The following is a 20,328-nucleotide window of genomic DNA, read 5'->3' as shown; positions in this document are numbered from 1 at the left end:
TGTTGCAATCATCTTTCAGTAATACAAATAGATATCCAGTGACAAATAGATCTAGTGAAAATGCAGTACTGACATAAAAAAATTTGTCATTTAGTTGTAAAGAATAAATATTACATGACATCGTAGACCACTTTTAAATTAATCAAAGTCAACCGAAACAAAAAAAGAAAGGATGCAAAACAAGATTATTAAACGCATGAGACTTGTCACTGTAATGATTATAAGAATAAAAGTTAAGATTAATGAATCAACATCAGATGCGAGTCTTTCGGTAGATATGAGGACTTTAAATTTATGAGAAGTAAACAGCTTTAAATTAATAATGTACTTGTGGCAACTGAGGAACTTTAAATGATGAATTGAATGTGAATAATAAAGCCACAGGATAATTTGTAAAAGCTTAAAGTGATTCATTATGAAGGTCACTTTTAATATTCCGTAACTCCTAAAATCTACGCGAAAAACGCAAAGTCGAAAAACGCTGAAGAGCGTTTACAGAGACCGTTAAAGTTTGTTTTCCGCGTTTCTTAGGAAACTGTTTAAGCAGTTTTAATTTAATTACACTTTTTTCCGTTTTTGTGAGAAGATTAAAAAACATTTCATTTTTCAGTTGTTAAATTAAAAGTAAAATAACTTTTACCGAAATATCATTGCACTGGAGGAGAAAAATATTTAGGGAAAATTCGATTCGAAATTTTACATTTTGTTGATGTGTGACGTGAATGCGCGTGTAATTAAAAGTGGAGCGGAAGTGACAGTCTCAAATCATTACCAAAGAGTAAGTAAAACAGCTTACCCTTAGGAAGCTGCAATTAGAAGTTAATCCACAAATTTCTTCAGGATTCTCTAAAGGTCAGCGGATGAAGCTGCCCTGGTTGTCCAGCAACTCTCTGGACACTTAAAATGTCAAAATGAGATTTTATACTAACTGGTCGAAAGTTTTTAGAAAACGGAATTCCTGACGTTGGAAAAAATTGGAATTCCGCAGACCATGCGGATAAGCCGGAAGTCGGTGAGCTTGCCTCCAAGTTGAGGTGAGCGCCAACTCATGCAGCGGGCAGTACGGTCAAACTGAGAACGCGTGCTACCGCCGAATGACAAATCGTAACTAAGATTGCCCGCTGCGAACGGACTAGGACAGAACGGCTCTCTCAGCAGCCCGACGCATCTTAACAGTGCGCGCGAACTCCTGCGCCGAAGCGACTAGCAGAGCCCTCTTGTGGATCATCAGTTAAACAGTCTTATTTCAGAAATCCAGCAGGGAAATGTAGTTCGGATGCATTAGTTCGCCCGAGGGTAGCGAATAGCTTTTCTTATTTGCTTTTACTCTTTTTTTTTCCGTTTCCCAAAGATCCGAATCTACATTGTACCGAAACGTATGCGACGCACCATTAGAATAAGCAATAAATATATTAGCAGAAGATTATTTTAAAATCGCATAAAGTAAATGGTTTTATTAAATCATAATTTCTCAACTCACCACAACCCCCTTGCCGAGATTTATTTCTCATAGACTCGATTTCGCGTTTGCTTCCTTGCGTCCTTTCCCTAGCACCAACGATATATAGAAATCCTTTTGAAGGAGATCGGTGAGAAATGACTAAAATAGTAGTGGTTTGTTGCAGTTTCATTCCATCGATAAATTCATAAAAACTCTGCAAGCAATACAGAAATGGGTAAAACTTGAAGACTACTCAAAATATTTATAACAATCAGCCTAACAAAACATGACAGATTCCTTCCATGGCCATGCTATAAGGACTTTTCATATTCTCTCGCAGCGTAATTGGTTAGCACTTCCTGCTAGTGATTGAAAAATCCATGGTTGTAAATCTCAACGACTGATTTGCATATTCCCTGAAACAAAATATATAATTGCATGTTCTACTGCACGCTTACTATCACTACAAGTATATGGCCTTACGGACATAATTTTTTGAATTTTAGACTGATAATTTTAAACTTTGCGTTATTTTGGAACAAGGAAAGATTTTGAAAGGGAGTCTCTCCCCAGGGGAGGATTAAAGGGTCTCCCACTCCTGTTTCCACACAAACAAATCACTCAAGATGACGTTCATCTCGCCTTGTATTTTAAGATCCCCCATCCGGCAGCAAAAACACTATAATTTTTTAAGCACTTAACCATTTCCGGGATTCGAACGCGAGCCATCGATACGATATACGATGGTCAGTATCGCTAATCAACATACTGACAAAAGCAGCATTTTATTGTTCTGAATTAAAATAATCATCAAATAATTGCCATCTATTTATTTTATTTACTTCACTCACGTGTATAATTGAAACTAATATCTTTTTTCAGCCTTACTAAAGGTTCTTATTTAATTTCAATTTGAGAGCTTCTACTGAAGTTTAAAATGACCGCTAGGATGATTGTTTAATAATTTACTCAATAATTATCTTTAAGGATTTCTCTTTGGTTATGCTAATCTTACATATAATATTAAGCAAATATCACAATTCAACATTGTTTTTAATCAGTAGTTCTGTACACTTACACTGGGAAGTGGGATTGCTGAAAATATTAGCAGACGTGTGCCTGGACCACTAAAAGGAAAATATTCGCCTTTCTTCTTAATCTCTTTATCAATTATAGCAAACTGGGTGCTAAGCTAAAAGACAACCTGCTTCGTCCAAATTTATACCAACGCGTTTTATAAAATGAAATTAAATCATAGCTGCATGATTTAAATAGTTAAATCTAAAAATGCATTTAAGCTATGGGTTTACTATAGTATAACTGAAAAATACCATAATTTATAAATTTTTTATAACCATTTAAAGGAACATACGATTTTAATTAAATATATCTGTCTTATATTAAATATGGCTAAAATTATATTTCAAGTTATAAGGTACTCCTCCCGCCTTCCTAGCGTGCCTTCGTGTAATGGTTCTGCACGCTGGACCGGTATTCCAGAGGTCCGTGGTTCGATTCCCGGCGAAGGCGTTTGCTAATTTTTCGTCTTGCCTGTTTCCAAAAAAGTACCTAATGTCTGTACAAAGTTCAATTAATCAGGTTAATACTGATTCCTAGTTTTACCATTAATATATGTTGATACTTACTGATGCTTATTTCTGGCACAACTGCCTTAGACGCTTTACTGAGTAGTTACATTCGTAATTTAATCTGAACGTGACTAACTGAAAATAAAATTAATTTGGCTTGGTGATTTTTCATTTGTCTTATCTTTTTCATTTCAGCATTTTATTTTTGCCTTAACACATCTCAGAAAAATGCGTAACACTGAGCCTACGCAGTATGGCTTTTAAAACTATCATTATTTCCATTCCCCAATGGACGGTGACTAGCGGTTCATTCCCTAATACCGTTCTTAGGCCCTGCCTAAGGCATCTATCCTAGAAGGCACAGATAAATTCTATTGTAGTCTAGAAAAGCCATGCATATTGCATGTTATTACATTATTACGTGAAGTTAAAATAAAATCTACCAAATAAATTTGACAAGAAAGATATTTATTTAACTTAACACTTTGCAGTGTAACATATAATGAGCTCAAGATAATTAATTTATCCATGGGGACTAGAAAGAGTAGTTTTTGCAAGTTATTTGAGTTTCTAAAAAGCAGTTATTACACAATACCCCAACCTGCAAACTGTAGAGCTTAGTTCTTTAATTAGTCGCATAGGTTTCGTTTGTTGGTTCTTGTATAGCTGATATGATACTGCTTCCAAACGAAATTTTACTCTCCTCCTGAATGCTTGTTTACTTAACTTCTGTGACAACAATAACTTATCCAAAACAGTGATAGAGTAGCCAGGCAAAGAGCCAAGTTTATGAGACACGGACATAAGACAAGAGCGTCGATTCCTTTCTTCCTCTTTCTAGACTCACCATCACAGATTGAATATGCTGGCTTCAGCTACTACTGAGCTACCTGTTTTATCCAGAAAGAAACTTAGATGTTTAATAAGTCGGCTCTGTATCTGAGTAATTCAACAATGCCAGCGAGGTATCGAAATTGTTAGTTATATACACACATACCGGCAAAGTGAATCACAATAGCACCGAATTCCGAGTTCCTGTGACGAATATGTGCACTTGTGTGAAATTCTGTACATGCAGAATAAATTTAGCTTCGTGAATCAAGTAGTCAAATGAAACTACTTAGCAGATTACTGATTATTTACAAGAGGTATCCTGTTGTCATTTTTAGATTAATGGTAATTTGATTTTCAGGTGTAAATTGTATGCTTCCTAAGTGCTAAGTATTTTTTGAGATTTTAGAGGCTTTTATTATTTTAAAGCAGATTTGTTGAAAACCCAAGCGGCAGGCTACGCTTCACTTCGCGTGTATAGATGATTGTATCTACAAACTAACAGCAGGGTATATTTTTTAAGCGACACGTAGATTCTTGAAGAGAAGACATAGATAGAAGACAGAAACGGTGATGTGGCAGGTAGTAGAAAAGAAAAAGTGCAGATGATCTCCCGTGACTGAGATGCAGAGTGTGCACGGCACAAAGTTGTCAACAAGCTGTTGAGGCATCATGATCGATTTCGCGTTTTCGAAAGTCGCAGCTGTGAAATCGTTGCCTGCAGCTCACGACGTGCTGCTGATCATCTGCTGAGAACATTCCACATTTACTCATTTATATTTAGGCTCGGAGATCGCGTGGCCTAAATCATGCCACGAACATCTCCATTCTCCAACAGCTCTTCGACAGCTGCTGTATGATAAAAAGTAGAGTTTTTGTGCATGAAGAAGAACTCATTGCACGCAACAGCCCGGAAGATCAGATGAGGAGACCTTAAAAAAACCTTAAAAATTCGACCACCTTCAGCCCACTGCATTTCGACATTATTTTAAGTGAGATTGCGTTGATTATTTTAGGAGTGATCTTTCTAATTACAATTTCGACTTTATCTGACTTCTCAATAAGTCGATCAGATATTGCATACGAGATTATGTGTTGGGCATATTACATTACGACTGCAGAATGATGCCGTTGAAACTCACTCCCAATGTGCCGTCATTTATACACCCCCTCTCTTAATTTTTGCGTAAAAATGTAGGACAATCAGTTGGCTTTGAATACTGAACTTTTTTTATTTTTCCATCCATCGGCAGATTAAGCATTCGCCAAGAATTCTGTCTGAAGACATCGGCCATTTACCCCTCTCATCACCAAAAACCTTTTCCTAAGGTACACCACAGTTGGCGACCGATATGAACATTGGAGCTTGAACATTTAACAGAAAACTAAAGCGTATGGATTAATCACATAGCGATTTCAGTAAGATTACCCAGTAAATTTACTAATAATGTATGATCTAGCATGAAATGATGCCTGCAGTTATGTATGGGTGTAAATTTTGCATGTCTGCAGTACCTTCCGAATGTAACTGAATGTGTAATTTTTATAAAGAAGCATCATTAGAGGGAAAAGACTATTACAAATGCTTCCAACGTAGAAGTGTTTTCTATGATTTTTTTGTCAGTATTAGAATTAAGTATCGTAGTTAAAGAAAAATTAGTCACAGTTTTTAAGTTAATTCATACTGAGTCAATTTTGGTTGTGAATTAAATTAATATGCAACTTTAGGAACTTAATATTTTATCCAGAGTGTCGTTGCCAAGTTTTTTAGCTACTCAATAGCTGCACTTGCATTTAATTAACATTTTAAATTATGAAAATACAAGAGGTGATAAATACAAGAGATGAGTTATGCCTAATTAGTGCTTATTCAAGGAAAACCTTTTAACACAGTAGTATTTATCTTCAGTATGGAAACTGGCACATTAAAGTTTAGTAAAGACATATAACTAATTGCATCTTCTTCAATGAAATTATCAAGTTTGACGAAAAATAACTTTAAATACAAGCAATGAATCCTTAGATCAAGAGTAATGCATTAACATGAAATTTTGCTGTAATATACAAAACAAGATAAAGAAATGCGTGAAATATTGAAATCGGGTGACAGTGATGCTAATTTTTTTGCAATTTTGTGAGTTGGCTTTATGTCCAAGAATATACTACCACGATCTCTGTATATTGTAAATGCCTATTTTATTTAGAAAAAAGGTTTAAATTATTATTTTAAAAAAGGTTGCTGCTTGGGAAAAAAACCTGAAAATGGGCAAAACATTTCATTATCTATTATGACAATGCTTTGTGTAACATATAGCTTTTGGTATGGCACTTTCTGTTTCATAAAAGCATTACGATGTGTCGTCATTCACCTTATGTACAGATCTTGGATTGGACGACACTGACTATTGTCCAAATAGTCAAAATGACCTAAAAGGCAAATTTTTAAAATCGATTGAAAACATCGAGAAAAGTCATAACAGCTCAACTATAGACAGTTACAAAAGAAGAATTCCAGAACTACTTCAGAAAGTGAAAAGAAATGGAATAAGTAGGTAACAAGCGGAGAAAAGTATTCGAAGGCGGAGATGAATTGCAAAGTTTCATTTGCTGCAATAACACCTTTCCCCCCCCCCCGTTGTTTAGATATGTGCGATATTTGTGATCACACATAGAAAATTAGGCAACAAATAACAAGGAGCAAGAATATACTACTTATTCGCAAAAGAGAACACATAAAAGAGAACATATTTGCAAAAAGAGTAAACTTTCCTCTTGATGTTCATCTCACCACAGCATCAAACTTCGATTAAGTGCTCTCGCATTGATTCTCAAAATAAATTTATGAGCAATTTTAGCTGCAATGTTTCTGTACTAAACACCAAAATAGTTAGCAAAAATAGGTTGCTTTGGTTTCAGATAGCATTTGCTAACTTTAATGCTATGTGTTTAATGCTTCGACTTACATTTTCCCAAAACTAATTCGTTATCTTAAACATCAATAAATGCAATACGCAGAAATTAAAGTTCACTACTTCTGTATTGATTTTAAGTGCTCTCTATCCAGTATCTACGTTTTCCCCTTTAGTGAAGCAAAATAAGATGATGAAGATACTTTAAATGAAAGAAGCAGTAAAGAAAGAAAAAAAAAAAAGGATGAAAATTAAATTCTCAGTTCGTAACAACTGAAATCAAATTAAAAATTTGGAATTCCATGCGGAAGGTTCCGTAAATGAAGAAATGTAACAGTCATGATAAATATACAGAACATAAGAAGGACTGATTGAATGAAACTGAAGGAGAAAAAAAAACTGCAGCAGCAAATTACGTTTGAGAAAGAGAGTCTCATGAAGACTAGCACTGCAACAAAAGTGGTCGTAACAATGTGTTTGTCCCGGTAAAGTGACTTATTTAATTTTCTCCATTGATTTCATTGTTGCTGCTTACATTGGAAGGCATGAATTCGTGAGGGTACTCTCTTAATGGCTTTCTCTCTGAAATTGTATTTAATGCTGCGTAGTAAGCATCAAGCAAGGGTTTTCTGCTCCTTAGTTTCTCTCTCTCTCTCTCTCTCTTTTTTTTTTTAAAGAAAAAGTGAAAGTGAAACTAATTTGATTACCGATATTTTGCCACATCCTAAGATGGAATAAATCAGAAAGTTATTTCAAGGAATCAAATGTTCACTGTATAAGAAGTATGTTTGAATTTCTTAGCATAAATACCCTATTCTATTCTTCTCAGTTGGTGATAAATTGCCGACATGCTGCGTGTCGGAAGAAGTTGAAAATTTGTCACTTTTTCAACCAAGAATGTTGCCGCCTATGTTGTGCAGCAAAGAAAGAACTATGTCGACTCCGCTTGGGAAATGCAACATCCAAAGCGGAGTCGACATAGGAGCAACGAGCAATAAACCTTTATCCAGGAGTCGAGCACGCTTCCATCGGTATCACTACTGTAGTAGCCAACTGCTACCACATCGATACCAATAGGAGTGTTTTAGGATTTTAGATTCATGCATAATCCAGGTTATTTGAAGTTCTTTTTTCAAACTACTCATTTTTACATCAACAATAAAAGTTTTTCCAATTATTTTTATTGCATTTAATGAGTTTTAAATTCGTATTTTATCTTAAGACATTTTATTTTTTGTTGTTGTACGGGACTACATATATTTTTTAATTCCCAAACTTTTGCTGCTTTCGTATGACAGGTCTTAAGAACTAACTTCTCTACTTCTTATTTTTATTTTTAATTTTATATTTTCAGAACAAATTTTTCTTTTTGCATACTTTAGATTACTTCTATTTTCATGATTTAGGACTCGGTCTACTCAAATTGAAAAAAACATTAATTAGCTTTTTAAGCATTCTTTGTTTATGAATTATGCTTTTATTTTTTTACCCGGCTTGTATGTTATCAAATTTCCATTTTAATTTGTTTTTTACGATTTTGAATTAAAACATTTGCATATGGATTTTTTTAAAGTTTTTTTTTTTATTATTTTTGCAAGTTTTGCTTTTAGACTTGATCTACTTAAAATATTTTTTTATTTATCTATTATTTAGTAATCTTTTTAAATGTTCGTATGTTTTAATGCTACGATTTTTGCACTGCTTACTTCGGCCTGTATGGGTTGGACTGATAAAGACAGAATATTTTGATAGTTTCTCTAAGATTATTTTAAATTTTAAATTTTAATTTGTATCCCTGTCAGTTCAGAAACAGATTATTTTATTTTATTTATTTACATTTTTTGTTACATCAACCGCCTGACGACGACGCAATATCATTTTTTTTTTCATTTTTGGTTTTGCCATGTTTGGCTCCTTATTTCTTGTTTGTAACAGTGCTTCTGTTTTTTGGCAGTGTATCCATTTTCTTCCGAAATGAATACAGGATGAATTTTAAACGTATTTCTTAATTTTTTTTATTTTATTCTTCTGCATTGTATCGACAGCCCATGGTGGGTCATGGCCTTCTCCAGGCATCTCTGCGTTTGGTAACTGTTTTCAAGTTTTTGACCTTAGATATTAACAACACAATTAATACATCTCATCAGGAGGTCTACTTCGAGGTCTGGATCTCATGGGTTTTGCCAGAAAGATTTTCTTACAATACTGATCTTCATGTATTCTGGCCAGATGATCAGCCCATACGACCACTTATTGCTGATATCAGAGCACAACTGAATTAAGTTTTGAACTGTTTTTTACTTTATATATATACAATATAAATACTAAATATCCTTTTATAAAAAAAAAGAAATAGTTTTACAGCTGCTAATATTTTTTAAAGTAAATAATGAAAAATATTTTTAATCATAAAGGGATGACTATAATATATATATATATATATATAATTTATCAAGCAAAGCAGTAAAAACAATTTTGGTCAAGAAAACATCTTGCGCAATATGCTGCAAAATAAGTAAAAAATAAAAATTGTAGAAAGCTCGCCTAAAAGTTACCAAGAGCTGCCGCTCCAAAAGGTTAAAGACGTTTTCAAAAATCAATACACATGAAAAGCAAATCATTAGACATGTAAAACATAAATACAATAAAATTAAATAACAGAAAAAGTTAAAAAGTAAGCGGAAAATGGTAAATTAGCCCAATTCGATATCCAAACAGGCTTTTCAAGGGAAATTTCATTGTTTGAACGTCGAATCAAGCTAACCCCATTACGCGTTTCGCCGAAACAGACAATTGAAACTTTTACGCTAAAAAATTTTTTGACAAAGTGTCTTGGAAATTTTAATAGTCTCAATTCTCTGTTCCAATTTCCCGACGCGTCCGCTTAGAAAGACACATTAAGGTGTTAAAATATGTAAATCAAAATCAAACTTTCTAAATCTAGTCTAAAATTAAAATCAAAACGAAAATAAATAGCGATGAGCTATTAGTCCTAAAAATACAAATACATTCGGGCTGGGCCTGCAAGCTTAAAGATTAACAATTTAATTTTTAAATTGTAGATTTTATAAAACTGTAAGAAAACCTGTAGTTAATAATCAATATAAAATTTAAAAAAAAAAAAAATTGAGAAAAGAACAACTCAGTGGGTAAGACCAAGAAAAAGTTGTAACAAAAGAAACAAAAAACTGACCTTGGCGATGTAAAGCTGTCCCTCTGAAAACATGTAGTAAAATGGCTGCTAACTTTAAGCGTCTTATTTTTGGATGACGTAGGTAGGGGGGAGCGAAGAGTTGTGGGCGTTTAGCCAATGCGAAGTGATTTTCGTTATCTGTAACTCGTCTCCTATTATCGGAGGGGGCCGGAAACCTCGTGAATCGTGTGAAGAGCTCAAAAAATGGCGCTTGGCTTGTAGAAGGATGGAATATATATATATATATATATTATAGTCATCCCTTTATGATTAAAAATATTTTTCATTATTTACTTTTTAAAAAATATTAGCAGCTGTAAAACTATTTCTTTTTTTTATATAAGGATATATATATATATATGTATTTTGGACGGCGACAAGAACCAAGATATATATAGTAATATATACGGGACTTGGACGGCATCAAGATGTGTGTATATATATATATATATATATATATATATATATACATAAGGAAATCTAATATGAGGCAAAGAATGTTTTTAAAAACAAAATTTTTAAACCCGTCCTGCGCCACAGCTGCAGGATTGAAGTACAATAAACTTAAAGCATTAAAAGTTAAAAGTAAATTAGTAAATATATATAGTAAGTAAAAGTAAATTTGTAAATATATTTATATATAAACATTGTTTATGTATTCCCTTATAAAATAATTCTAAAAGGAGTTTATTATCCTGCCCGATGTAGTAATCAGCAAATTCGACATCATCTGTTTTATAGCATATAGTCAGCCAGATGTAACATTAGTCAAATGAAATTTATATGATCATTAGTTAACCGACATTCCGTAATTTATAATAATGTTAGTAACAGTTTTAAATACATTTCGAATTTTCCATACTGTATAAATGTCGATGAGAGAATATTTATTCATTAAAGGCACAGAAGCCTGCACTAAAATTTAAATTTTCTATTGTGTTATTGATTATCGTAAAGCAATAAAGAGCATAATAATGTGAAAGATTATCGTAAAGTATATATTATCATTTAACTCAAAATTTCAGATATAGAAGAGCTGTAAATTTTTTTAAAAATAAACATAACGCACAATCAAATTATACATGCGTGTCATCATCTTTAATGCCCTTAAAAATCTTTTTGCTTGCTTTCTTAGAGCAGAAAATTACTTTTTTTCGGTGGTCTGCCGTGTGAAGAAGATATAACTATTATTTTCAAATAATATTATTGAGTTATTTAAAAAAATACAAAATTTAATTAAAAAACATTTTAATGCTAATTTTATTAAACAGTTAATTGCTTGCTGAATTTTATTTTAAAGCATTTGAAGAATTATAAGAAGCAAGCTTAAAAATTTATATTGTAAATTGCTTAATGTTAAATTTATTCACCTTTTCATAGATGAATGTAAAAGGAATCCGTTTTAATTAATTTTCATTAAGTTAAGCTAACACGATCTTTAATGGTTTGGTTTTACCTGATTACGGCAAAGCCTCGAGTGCTATTTGCCTAAGGGGAGGGTTGCCTTCATGGAGGGCTTTCTAAGGGAAACTGGCTCGTATACACATGGGGGAAACCACGAAAACACCCATGCAGCCGGCCCGTTTGCGAGATTCAAACCTCGGACCGAACTGCCAGTGTTCAGAGACTTTACCACTCAGCCGCTGATAGGCCGAGTTATGATTCACATTCTTAATTCTGCTGTCTATTTCAGAGATATTTATATAATAATTTCATGGTTATTATAGCAGGGTTTTAACTATAAAAAAGATTACACTAGCATTATTTAGTGCTATGCAAAATCACTAAAATTTTGTAAATCCAATTTCGCAAACCTGCTATTACGGCGAGCAGGAAGGCATAACTATATATCAACTGCCAAAAGGAAGAGAAAACAGGGCAATTCTTCGAAAGATGTTTTCACTTTTATGCTACTCTTTGAGGTGTGTCGGCCACTTAAGTAAAAATTTCGTACATTGCTATTCATTTATTCAAGAGAAAACTTTGAAATCAGATTTTTATACTACCAAACAGCTACTTGGTAAATTGCTATTGAATTGTCTTTCCTAAACATTTTTTTTAAACGAATTTTTTATATTACTCCACAAATGCTGCTTTGGACAAAAACTGCATAACATGAAATGCGTACCTTTTTCACCATATTTTATGTTTCACAACATTGGCCTTCACAGAAAATAAAACTATCTGAATGATGTTGGAACGTAAATGTTATGTTGAATGCAACATGCCAGTTATTTATCAGTCACTTGAATGACAAGCTCTTGTGTTGTGTCACTTGCGATTCGTGATTCGTCACCATTGAGAGGTTCACCCTCTCATTAAGCAGCATTACTCACCTCTAGCTCGGAACAGAGTTGTCATGACATTTCTTTCAAGAGCATTAGACCTAGTGATACTTTTTTTCCTCCAAAATCTTTTTGTAATTTATTTGTGGATGCGCTTGACAAGATATATTCACTTTTTTTGAATGAAAGTTGAAAGGTAGTTTTTAAAAGCGGAATTTCAGCTTGCACATTTAAACAGCTTACTTCATATAATTCGGTTGACGGAATGTAATATTTCAAAGCAATTTTGATAATTTAACCGATTTTTTTTAAAAGTAGCATTTGGTATTATATAAAAAATTATCATCTGCAGATGAAAATATTGTCTGTCAAATTTATTTATTCCCAACTTGTTTTCATTGTTTTGCTTAGACAGTTTGTAAGACTTGTTTGAATTTGAATTTTCTGCTTGATATTAAATAACATAAAACATTATTGAAAGAAGCAGAGAGAGTATCCTTTCATTTTATTCATGAAGTTATCGGCATTATCATGCAACCCATTTGAATCGCTTAAGCCCATCGATGTCTTCCTAAATAAGGAAACGGAATTAAAAGTAAATTTTTTCATATTATTAATATGAATTCGAAATGCATCCGGTATTATTATTCCCGCTATGGTCTATAAAAGTGCCGCTATTGTATACTTACTTGTTCAAGTTTGGTTTAGTTGGTTGGTTTATTTAATAACGCAAAGCATTCGAGGGATATCTGCCTAAGGGGAGGGATGCCTTTGTGGAGGATTTTTAAGGGAACTAGTTCGTGTACACGTTACAAGTGGAAAAAGCCACGAAAACGCCCATGCAGCCAACCCGTTCGCCGGGATTCGAACCTCGGACCTTTACTTGCTCAAGTAATTTTTGTTTTAAGCACAGCAGCCATTTATTTCCTCTTCTCTCATACGCTATTTTTATCATGGTTTCGTATTATAGGACCACGAATTCTTCTTTCAGTCCTTATTTATGTATTAAATTCAGCATACTATAAAAACCCGCAAAGAAATTATTAAAGTGTATTTTAAGATGAATGTAAGAAAGCTATTGAAAGTTTCAACAATTAGAAATGAATTTACTACAAAATTTCCATTTCGTGTTATATTGCATGTACTGGTATTGAATTTTGAATTCTCATGCTATAAAGATATTTACAAGACTCTCATCCTATTGCAAATAAGCATCACAGAGCTCTTATGAGAATATGAGTACATCTCAAAGGCTTTTGAGACAGCTGGGGTTGCTCCCTATGTAATGGTCTCAAGTACGTTGATTAACCGATTAGGAAGTCAGACAAAAGACTACAGATGGCAATGTAATATTTGCATGAACATTTACTATTTTTGTTATGTATCAAATAACGTAAAAGCTAGCGAGCTCAAATAGCGGAAATTCTAGAGCGATTTTAAGGGAGTCTCTTAAAAATAATAAACTAAAATGGCATATGAAAGGCTTTCGTTTTTGTAAAAAATATACTTTAGTATTATTTTTTAATAAGCTATTTGCTGCTAAAGATAAAATATACCGGATTATTTTAAATTTGAATAACAAAATTATATATTTACTCTTAACTTTGTATCTGAAACTAAATAGCTGAGCATTTTCACTAAATAATTCAGTAAAAGAAAATGTGTTTCTGTAGATGCAAAGCAAAGTGGTTAGAAATAAGATAAATTTTTCTAATTATAACATCTAGGGACCTTCCTATTGCAATTTATAACAATGACAGATTTTCAGCTATCAAGTACCTCCTTCAAGTGATACTCCTGAATTTAAATTTATCAGTTAAATATTGCTTATTATCAGATTAAGCAAAACCGCACCAAAAAAAGTAAAGTGCGCAGTGAGTTTATAAATTGGACAAAAAAAAAAAAGAAATTTTATCTTTAAGCGGTTTTCGTTATTGACTATTTTGATTTTTCTTTCCGAAGGAACAACAGAATTCACGTATTTTCTAGAATTACCATGTTCACATTCAACTGCACTATTTTCCGCTACTCACAAAATGATTTAATACTGTAAAACTAGTAAACTGTTAAAATTTACTAATTTTGCTTAAATATGGAATCCCATTTACATTTTTAGACCAGAAGGGCTATTAATTTCGCTTTGCCATTTTGGGTCGATTTACTTTCTGCGTCGATCCACTTTTGACTCTTGCCAACAAATAATACAGCCCTGTATTATACTTAAAGAAATTAACTGATGAGGAATCTGCATAAGTGTATATGTTACCGTGAAAGACCGAAATTGGAGTACGTCGACTTTCACCGGAGAATGTCAGCATTCACCAAATACGTCGGTGAAAGATCGAATATTGAATTAAATTCTTGTATATTCGGACCCTCACCGGTGTATGTCGACAATCACAGATATGCTCTGGTGAAAGTCGGAAAGAGAGGTCATAAAGTGCCATAATAGTTTAAGTTGTTGCAATAAATAAGTTTTGAATCACATAATTTAATAAGTTTTTATTACTGTTATTTTATTTTCTCATTTAGAACGTACTGTATAATTAAGTAAGTTTTTAACTTCTATTATTTTCTCTTTCTTATTTTGAATGTATTGTGTGTTTTAGGTTCTCATGTTCTTAAGTTCTTATTTCAAGTCTCAAGTGCGTTTATTCGCGAGTGAATTACGGAGAAGAAAATATAATATTGTTATATGTTTAACATTCACCATTAGTACATGGTGAATGTCGACATTGACCGGTGTAAGTCAGAAATAAGAGTATTTGGAAAATATTTCGGACATACACCAAGAGACTATGTGAATGTTGACATTCACCGGTGAACGTCAACATTCTCCAGATTTCGGTGTTTCACCGTAACATATATATATGTTTCTCGCATTGCGATAAAATAACGGTACCTAGAGCCATAAAATTTTGAATAACGTAATCCTCCACCGAATACGTGCATCAGGTAGCCCTAATTTGGAATTTGTTTTAATACGTATTTAATATTTTTGTAGACATTAAACAATTTTTAATTAACAAACTCGAAGATCTCAAAGCGAGGAATGGCAACACTGTACGGAGAAAAAATATATTTTTATCTCCAGAGCGCGAGACTCTGTATCGAAAATTTTAAAGATGTGCTCATTTTAAAATTATTTTGCGATATTGCAGTTGAATTGAGTTTTATGGTTTAAGTGCGAAAAACGTGATATTTAATAGATAATGGTAACCCACAAAACATGAAATAAACGCCCCTTTGGGCATAATGCAAAATCTGAAAGCTTTCATATTTTATTATTTATTTATTTTTCTATAAATTCTTTTCTTTTTCTGTGGTTTTCGCATTTTACCTATTTTGTCTCATTTTTATCATTCTGTAACCCTTATTTTTGGAGTTTCTTTGTATCCCCTACTTCGAAAAATTATTACGAGAACGTTTTTAGACCACTTCGCATTCTCATCATGAATAACTTCTCTTTTACCTCTAATGCTCCATTTCATAGTGCGAGAAGCTCTTTCAAACTTTATCTGATTTATTCTTTAGAGTTAATATATAGTTACTGGCTATATGTGAAACTAAAATCTTAAATCAAGAAGCGGAAATAATATAACTTTTTAAAATATATGTTATATAAATAATTATATAACAAAGCATGTTACAGCTGAAAAAAAGTGTTGAAAAAGTTTCATGAATAATCTTCAATATAACAATATAATTCACACAAATGCACAATATATTTGCTATATGTATGTATAATATCAAACAGTATAATGAAATTAATCTATATCAAAACGTGATATTTGATTAAAAGGAATTAAATTTTTCAGCATCAGTAAAATAATTCATATTTCTCTTAAACTGAATTTATAAAAGGGCACTTTTTCCCTCCGTATGGCTGCTTTAATTTTAAAAGCAAGATAATAGCGTTGAAAGCGTATTTGGTTCTTCGTCAGCCACAAACAGATCCAAAAGATTAATTTTAAAATCTTATACACAATAGATGTATTAATAATCGATTTGCATATTTTCTCCCTCCTTTCAGCATGCCTTCGTGGAGTAACGAAGCATTAAGTGGCGTAGCACACTCGACGCATATTCGAAAAGTCCAGCTTCGAGTACCGGCGCGGGTATTGCACATTTTTTACATCTCCTGCTTCCAAAATAACCTAATGACTCTACAGTGGCGCCTGAACTAAAATGCTGGTAGACAATAAATTCGTCACCACCAGGATTTGGCGATGGGGGTCCTCTAATCCACAGTCGCCCTTTAAAAGGGGAAGTATATGAGGTATTTTCTTCTTCCTTCCATCACGTCTTCTTGATGTAATGGTAGCACACTAGGCGCGTATTCGAGAGATCCAGATTCGAGGTCTCAGCGAGGCATTGCACATTTTTCATATCTCCTGCTTCAAAAAATAACCTACTGACTCTACACATGTTAAAGCAATACATATTGTGATTCTTTCATAATACTGCCAAATACATTGTCCTCCAAATTTGTTGTACATCTATGCTTATAAGGTTCATGTTTAAAGGAATCAATTGAATAGCACATAAAATTGTTATAAATACCGCCGTGAAAAATGATTTGATGTAGTCATAATGGAATTTTCCGGAAAGTATATCTTCTCTGAATTTCATCAATTCATCCTAAACTTCATGAGGTATTTGATGACAAGTCACACGAATTAATTATTCTTTTAAAAGCATTTCGCACGAGTAAATCATATTGATTTCTGAATACCCATATCATCATGAATAACCATAATATAAACATTACCAATTTTTTTCATGAATATACCTAATCGATACTTAACTGATAAACTAACCATAATATTACTATGATTGATCATAGAATTTTCTGACTTAACTAAATTATGACTTAAAAAACAGAAATTTGTGTATACTACCGCAGTAAATGAAGTTTCTTTCTATAAATTACTATTTCCATATGAAACGAAACTAAATAATAAAATGAATAAACAAAACTAAATATCTAAAATGGCAGAACTCTATTTTCAAACCAAAACAAATATATTATTGGCTATAGGAATATTACGCATAGATTTTTCTAACTTAACTAAATTATGGCTTGAAAGACAAAAATTTGTGTATACTACAGCAGTGAATGAAGTTTCCATAAATTACTATTTCCATTTGAAACCAAACTAAATAATAAAATGGATATATCTAAAATGGATGACCTCTATTTCAAAACTAACAGGACATAGGAAATAAACTTGGCAGGGAACCTACTAACTGGAACCGCACGTATACGGTCTACGCTTACAGTGGTGGGCGTTTGAGATTTGCAATGCACATTAGGTAATGCATTCCCTGGTACTAATGAACGTGTATCATTTACTATTTATATACTCATTTACAGAGCGCCGAATTGTGGATGGTAATAATGGCCGTTAAGAGGTGAGAACAATTCTAAAATACTGGGAGACTTTAGAGAGAGCTGAGTGTATATTGCCTCTTACAATGATTGTTCTCAGTAATTTGCCGAGTCGAGACTGCGGAAAAACACATGATGTCTCATTTTACTAGATCTTACTTACCTGCACAAGAGTGGACCTCTATTGATAGATGTCTTGCTTTTGCATTCAGCAAAATAATGTTGTTTAATTTATATGGTCAGCTCACTGACCATATAAATTAAACAACATTTAACACGATGATTTTAAAAGAACAGTGCCAAGCTCAGTGTTAATTAAATACGTAAATGAATTTTAAAGAATGATGAAGTTCGTCCTCAGTAGTGTATTACATCCCATTAGTCAGTTTGCTTCGAATAACTCTTGATATTGGTTTGCAAGTTTAATGCATGTAGCTATGTAGTAGGTATCATGCATTTTGATATGAATAAGCGTGAATAGAATGCACTCATGAATATTTCTTCCCATGGGTAGTAATTGGCATTTACTTCTCTGTAGCTTCAAAAATCTGAAGACTATTTCCGCAGCTGTGAAATTATAACTGTAGAGTTCCTCACTTTGTAAACGCTAAGTTACAGTTGAACGTGAAGAATCTTAAGAACTGATAAGTGAATAATCGCTTGAGTTCGTGTGACAGGAAACAACAAGATGGAAGGGTAAATAACACTTTATTATTCAAATAAGATTTAACAGAACTGCGTCTTGAAGTGTACAATAAAAGCCGACATTTGGGCTTGAACTTAAGAGGCTAAGAAGTAAACTAAAGAGATATAGCCGAAGTTATCAATATTCTAACCATATTGTCCTCTTATCGCTAATTGATTGCGAAGCTATCAAGGTTCTAAGTACGGCCGAGCATAATATTAGCTTACGAGAGAGAAGTGTAAAAAGGCGGACGCGTGGAGACAGAATACCTGGTAACTCTCTTGCTAAGACCGAAGAACTTCGCGGTTAAATACCGCTCTTCCCCATTATGTATTCAGACGTGATTCTAAAACTACGTTCTTTCCGGAAGTATTAAGTTGAAGTTAAGAATCGACAGGAAAGGAACTTTAATTTAAAATTTAATTGTTGATAAAATTAACATAATCCTTACAATATGGTATAAAAATTTAAAACATTGAACAAGTTACATTGATTCCATACCCTAAAGCAATTTATAAAATAATTAGTCGTTCATCCTTTTACGATTCATTCTAACATATTCTTTCAGATACTTCAAAAACGATGCTTATTTTTATTTCTGCCTTGGAATGTGCTCCACTAAATCACCCCTTTCATTAGGAAGATAGTTCTCTTGTGCTTCGGTATAATTCAAATAATACAAACCAATCCAATCCAACCTTCAATCTGCGGTATCATACTTCATTTGCGCTGATAGGAGGGAAATCAGTTGTTTCATTTACATATCAGACAACATGGTATCGACTGAAAATCCGATCCGAAACTAAATCTCATGCTCACTTACACAAATATTTAATTATTCTGAATTATTTGAATTATTCGTGAAATTCATTCATAACGCTTAGTGATCAATCATCTTTCATTTGTATGAGCAAGGAGTATTTTATGTCTAAAATCCTATCAGTGAGTTTTTTATTTGATGGATTTAAATTTTATACTTAACTTTTGAGGAAAAATGTATCCGTACTTCTCAACTTAATTCTAAAAAAAAAAAAAAAAAAAAAAAAAAAAAAAAATGGGAATAGCTTTGCATCTGTTAGAAGAGAGCTAAGTATTTTCCCGTTTTGCCCTTTGGGGATTAAAAGCGAAAGAACAAGATGCAACGCATCTTGTATACGAGAATATTACTCCAGGTTGCTTTAAATTTGTTCCCATTTTTTATGAAATAAACTTCTTGACACCCCGATCGAAATTGACATCTTCCGCCTATAAAAATACCATATCTCTTGGCTACAGTAGAAGCAGTCAGAGCCGCTGATTTCGCCCAATCACGCGGTGCTGGAAGCTTGACAAGCTGAAAACCCTCTCTCTAACTTTCCAGGAAAGAAAAACTTATTACCCTTCGTTCCGGCATTTTTAACATAGTGGTTATCAAGAATTTCGATGCGTAAAAACTTCCTTCAACATCCTTTCTTGAGAGTTACAAGAGCGGAATTTAAAATATTTTATTTTTCTTGATATGGTAGAATTTAAAGAAGTTTTTTATTTTTCAGGTACCAGCTCCTTTTACTCGAGATGTATTAAATTTAAGCTGCTTTGATGAAGGAATGAGAGAATATTATTCGGTGAGTGACATTAAGTAGTATTAGATCCCGAAATTCAGGTGATAATTTCGGAAAGAATGATGTAATCAAATATGTTGCAAATAAAAACTATTTTTAAATTACGAAACATTACATACGCATAATCTAATATGCATTATTCGATTAAAGTTGCTTTTAAGAACGTAGTACCCAAGCAGAAAATGAGATTGATTTTGTTGAGAATGTTTTCGAATGAAGGCAACATAAACAATGAATTACTCAAAACGCGATCCTTTTTCCAAGATGAAAAACAGTTATCTACCATAAATCAACGTACGCTTCTTTGAATAATTATTATAAAACAGTAAGTGAAGTTCAACTTAAATCATATTAAGATTAAACTTGCATTTATAAATGATTATATCAGTTCTACTGCGCACA

General features: G+C 32.8%; 1 protein-coding gene across 3 annotated transcripts in view; it reads right to left on the bottom strand.

Annotated features, from left to right (window-relative positions):
* LOC118184298 (protein O-mannosyl-transferase TMTC2-like) overlaps positions 1-1,148 on the bottom strand; it is a 797,990-nt gene extending 796,842 nt beyond the window's left edge. For all 3 annotated transcript variants that reach the window (XM_085807157.1, XM_085807158.1, XM_085807159.1), the window contains exon 1: positions 797-1,148. The gene's annotated coding sequence lies outside the window, so the exon portion shown is untranslated. The remainder of the gene's footprint in view (positions 1-796) is intronic.
* Positions 1,149-20,328: the final 19,180 nt, after the last annotated feature.

The sequence above is a fragment of the Stegodyphus dumicola genome, chromosome X1, assembly GCF_044657685.1.
Source record: "Stegodyphus dumicola isolate Sdum_Otavi_A_Nest chromosome X1, ASM4465768v1".
NCBI classification, from domain to species: domain Eukaryota; kingdom Metazoa; phylum Arthropoda; class Arachnida; order Araneae; family Eresidae; genus Stegodyphus; species Stegodyphus dumicola.
The sequence above is the reverse complement of the archived record's forward strand: the minus strand, read 5'-3'. Positions and strand labels throughout refer to the sequence as shown.